Genomic DNA, 5446 nt, shown 5'->3' with positions numbered 1-5446 from the left:
ACCACCCCCATGCTGTACCAGGCAAGTCAGTGGCTATTGAAGGGACCACCAGGACAGGGCAATCTAACGACACTGTACAGTTTAAAAACAAATCTTACACAGCCTTACATTTCAATTTTTTTTTCTTTAAAAGGAGTGAGTTGTGTATAGGGGGAGTTAAATGCTTTATAGACAAGAAACAAAACCCTGTGCTAGAGCCAACTTATTCATCCTCATCCTCTTCCTCCTCTTCCTCGTCATCGTCATCCCCCTCTTTCTCCTCCTTTTTCTTGCTTTTCTCGGCCTTGGCGACTCCCTTTTTGGCGGCACCGGGCTTCCCTTAGCCTGGTACGCAGCGCTATCCTTTTCACATTTCTCCTTCAGCTTGGCGGCCTTCTTCTCGTCAGGCGGCTTGTCATCAGCCGCAGGGATATTCCACGTCTCGCCCAACTTCTTCGCAGCGTTCCCGATGGACAGGCCAGGGTGCTTGCCTCTGATTTGTGGACGATACTCAGAGCAAAGCAAGAAAAAGGCCGAAGGAGGCCTCTTGGGTGCATTGGGATCCTTGAACTTCTTTTTTGTCTCCCCTTGAGGAGGGTGTACGTTTTCATTTCTCTCTCGTAGCGGGCTTGTCCGCCTGAGCCACATCTTCAAATTACCCCTTCTCTTTAGCTTACATGGTCTTCCACCTCTCTGAGCACTTCTTAGAAAACTCTGAGAAATAGACAGACGCATCCGGGTGCTGCTTCTTATGTTCCTCCCGGCAAGTTTGCACAAAAAATGCCTATGATGACATTTTGCCTCTCGGCTTCTTAGGATCGCCTTTGCCCACGTTATCTTTTTATTTCATCCACGAGGCACAGAGTCACCCAGTGTCGTCCGGCTCAGCCTGGCCCGGCGCTGTCTCTATGGAGCTCCATACTGCAATGGCTGTGCGAGCCCAAAGACCAGTCTTTACGGGGCAGACAGCTTCATCTTTCTCCCTCAGAGTGGCTGGTGGCTTTGAATTGCCAACCTGTGGTGAGAAGTCCAAAGCTAGCTATACCCACACATACAAACCTTTCTCTTTTCCTCTCTCTCTATACCCCTCTCTCTCTCATATATATATACATGTGTATATATACACACACATATACTTCTTTCTCTTTTCCTCTCTCTCCATCTACAGCTATTTTTATATATACAAGGGGGAACCCCCCCCAACAGATTTTTTTCAAAGCTATGCCTTTGAAAATGTTTTTTAAAAACAACCTCATCACCTTCAAAGTACTCTCCATTACACTTAATACATTTGTCAAATCTGTGATTCCAGTGTTGGAAACATTTTCAAGCTCATCTGTTTGGATGGCTGACAGCACCTCCCTCATCCCCCCCCCCTTTTCCAAGTCATCACATTGCTGTCCTTTCATGTCCCTCTTCATTCCCAGAAACAAAAGAAGTTGCATGGAACGAGGTCAGGCCAGTAAGGTGTGTGGGGAAAAGGAGGCATGCTGTTTGTTTTTCCCCCAAAAAAACTGGCACACTGAGATGGCTGTGTGAGCAGATGTATTATCCTGGTAGCAAAACCAGTCCTCCGTTTGCCATAAATCAGGCCTTTTTTGTAGCACAACTGTTACGCAATCTTTTCAGAACCTCGAAATAGAAAGCTTGATTAACATTCTGACCTGGTGGAATGAACTCCAAATGCACTATCCCCCTCACATCAAAAAGACAAATGAGCATTGGGGTTTTTTTGGTATCCCCTCTTATATATCCATACTCCTATATATATTGAGAGAGAGAGGTATGTGTATATATGTTATATACAGACACATATATACAGTATGGTAGTTACACAATGTCATGTCAATAAGAGAATGAAGGGGTGGAGTCTAGCCTGTCAATCAGGTCACAACCGGATCCCTTCTTGTGGGTGTGGCCTTCTCTTCAGGATTCTGGGAACTCTCCCTCTGCTTTGCCTTCTTGTTGACAAGCCACATGGAGCCATGCTGATAGCAGCCAGGGCCGCTGGATCCACAAGACTTTCCACCCACGGGCCTGTGATTTTCCTGCATTTGGCAGCATTGCATGTGCTGTGTGAGTCTAAAGAGGAATTTATAGAATAGTATCAGGCATATGGGCTAATATCAGACTTATGGACTTGATCTGGGTCAGGCTGTGGTGTTTTCTAAGTACACTATTGCTCTTTGATATAAAGCTCTGTTTTACACACATATGAATATTATCTGGATTTGTTTCTCTAGTCCACTTAGACTAACACACACAAGCACATATTTCTATAGATAAAAAATTGGACATAGAATAAACAATACCAAAGAAGAACTGATGTGTTTGAATGAGGTGCTGGTGAAGACTATTGTAACCTCCACCTTTTCCATTAGCAGTGATGCTCCTTAACTTTCATACCACCCCTACCCCCACCCCACAGGGACTCCAAAGCTGGACCGGACAGAGGAAAGTGAAGAGCCGGAGGGTGGAAGGCCTGGGTTCTATGGTCAGCGCCCCAAGACTGTAGCTAGCTGGGTGATTTCGGCAGGCTCTTCCTCTCTTGGGACCGCCCCACCATCTGTAGAAGGAGTAGCTTCAACTCGAGGGAAGTCATTCTGCTGATGCTTACTGACTCTAGATTCTCCCCTAGAGCTTCAAACCGAACTAAAAAAATAATAACAATGCCAGGGCTTAGGTTCTCTTTAGGGGCCTGGGAGTGATTTGACTGAGACCTGGTCGGGGCACTGAGGGGTTTAATGCTCTCGGACTGACCCTCATGTGCAACCGAGGCTGAGAACATTGGCCGGTTCTTTTATTCCAAGTCAGAGTAATTGGGTGATTGATTCGCTGAGTCATTTTCTCATTACAGTTCATTAAATTCTAATGAGCTCCACAGTGGGCCAGACTGCGAGCCCAGGAGGGCTTATGAAAACCAGGCTGCTGGCCCCACCCCCAGGGGGCGGGCCAGATCACCTGCATTTCTCCCAAGCTCCCAGGTAAGGCAGCACTTGCCACAGGTGGTGCTGCTGCTCCTAGGAGCGCAGCTGTAGCCCCGGAGGTGTGCTTCCGCCTGGCCTGGCCCTTTTCGTCCCCCTCCGGAGCGCCTCGCGGGCCCGAAGGCCCCGGGAGCCCTTGGGTTTGCGTCTGTCCTCACCGACTGTCCTGGTGAACAGACGCACCGCAAGAGGGTGGCTTTGACGAACAGAAACGCGTTTCCTCACAGGAGGAGGAGTCCAAACCCAGTCTTCTAGGGCTTTGAGGGCTCTGTGCCAAGGTCCTGGTTGCAGGCTGCCTCGGTGGCTCCTGCGGCTTTTGGCATCTTAACTCCCTGAGTGTCATCACGTGGCAGCGTGAGCCCTGTTTCCCTGTCTGTGGCTCTGCTCAGCTAAGGGTTCGGCCTCACTAACCTTGCATTAGGTTGTTTGGCGGAAGGTGATCAGTATTGCGTGGGATGGGGGCTGAGGGGGACACAGTTCCATCCATAAATGTTACTAGTCTCATGCCCTGCCAGGGAGTCAATTCTGACGCACACCAGCTGTGATAGTTAAGGTTTACTGTGCCAACCTGGCCGATGGACACATGTGGGATTGATCAAATGGCAGAGGGATAAATGGCTCCGTGAGCCTCACCTCTCTGGTCTCTTGCTCTCTGATGGTCGGACCCGTGTGTGGCTGCCTTAGCCAGTTCTCTGTAAGACATCCCTGAGGAGAAACATGGACCGCCTCTGATGCAGCCCTGGATGCTGGAGCAGCCGTGTGGAGACCCCTGCCAGCGCTGAGATGCTTACACGCTCACTGATTCGAGGCTTACACGCCCACTGATTTGGCTTTCCTCCAGCAATTGGCGTCATTGCGTGTGTTTTGTGAGATGGAGGAGGACTTTGTAGATTGGTGTTGAGCATATGGGCTAATGCAGACTTATGGGCTTGGACAGCACTGGGTTGGGATGCTTTCTTAATGTACACTTACCCTCTAAATAAAACTCTTATGAGTGTTTATGAATTTTGCTTCTCTAGTCTACCCAGACTAATACACTGACCCTATAGGACAGGGTAGCACTGCCCCTGAGGGTTTCTGAGACTGTCACTCTCTACAGGAGTAGAAAGGCTCCTCTGTCGCACTGAGCGTCTGGTGGTTTCGAACTGTGGGTCTTTCGGTTAGCAGCCTGAGGTGTAACAAGCCTTGTTCCCTTCTAAGGGGGATTCTACACACTAGCACCCTGGAAGCTTATCCTAGGGCTGCTCTGCCTCTTGTTCTGTCTGAAGATGTTTTACATGTCTTACAAGTCTCCACTCAGATGTCCCCTCATCTAGAAAGTCCTCCTTAAGCCCCCATGTCTCATAGCCACTGATACTTGTGTCTCCTTGCCCTTGGAAGTGACTGATGGTTGAATCTCTTCTCCTAGGGACAGAGATAGGATCGCTCCGTATGCCTCGGTCCCCACACACGGTGATACTCACCCTGCAATTTCTTGAATGAGGAACAGAGGGTGGCAGGTGGCAGGCTCCGGGAGGGTGGCTGGAGCTGGGTCATCCCAGGCCAGGGAAGCAGAGGCCCTGGCCAGTCTTCCCTCTCAAAGTTCCCACCGGATTGGCTGAGAAGCAGGGAGGTTACTTTGAGGACTAAGGTACACCTGACCCAAGCCCTTCAGTCATCTCAAGCAGGTGAAAGCTGGCACTGAATAAGGAAGACGAAGGAGAATGATGTGTCTGAATTAGTGCAGGTGGAGACTACTGGAAGGACCACGGACGGCCCAAAGAACAAACAAATCTGTCTCGGAAGAGGTCAGCCTCCACCATACTACAGAACCATTCTTTGGCTGCTGCTTTTTAGAAATGTTTTATTGTGATGTGGGTCAACGTTTAGAGAGCACATTGGCCTTGCGTTCCACAACTCACCCACACGTTGTTTTGTGACATTGATTGCAAGCCCATAATGGGGCAGCACCCTTCCTCCTTGGACCCTGGGCTAACCCTTTCCATTGCTCTTTCTTTCCTATTCCCTGTCCCCCCACCCCAACAAACACTGTCCTCTGGGTCTCAGAGTGTTCTAAGGAGGGCAGGGATTGTCCTACTGTTTGCCTCTGAGTTGAGGGCAGTTCCAGGACTGATGGGCATCTGAGAACCATCATCTAAGGGCTATCAGGCCAGTAACCTGGCTTTTAAAGTTATTATTGTTCTGTCCCACGTTTCTGTCGCTCCTTATCCAGGACCTCTCCATGGGCTCTGCGCTCCACCATGCTCTGCTAGCCTGTCTGGCTGTGTTCCCAGCCATCTGTCAGCAGATGGGCCCCAGGGAGAGCATCAGACCCAAGGCTGAATTCTCGGTGGCCCAGTAGGAGCTCAAGGTTGTGTGCTGTAGAGTGAGTGGATAAGCACACACGTGTCTCCTTCATCTCTGCCTCCTGGGTGCCATGTTTACAATTGAGGTGTGTCATGATGTCACTTTGGGTACCTTGCCTTCTAGGTTAGGCAGTTTGG

At 49.7% G+C, this 5446-nt stretch overlaps 1 pseudogene; it reads right to left on the bottom strand.

Annotated features, from left to right (window-relative positions):
• Positions 1-202: 202 nt before the first annotated feature.
• LOC101657396 lies at positions 203-5205 on the bottom strand (annotated as a pseudogene).
• Between the last annotated feature and the right edge of the window lie 241 nt (positions 5206-5446).

Source organism: Echinops telfairi, unplaced genomic scaffold, assembly GCF_000313985.2.
Source record: "Echinops telfairi isolate 266 unplaced genomic scaffold, ASM31398v2 ScPeMD7_7400;HRSCAF=8409, whole genome shotgun sequence".
NCBI lineage: Eukaryota > Metazoa > Chordata > Mammalia > Afrosoricida > Tenrecidae > Echinops > Echinops telfairi.
The sequence above is the reverse complement of the archived record's forward strand: the minus strand, read 5'-3'. Positions and strand labels throughout refer to the sequence as shown.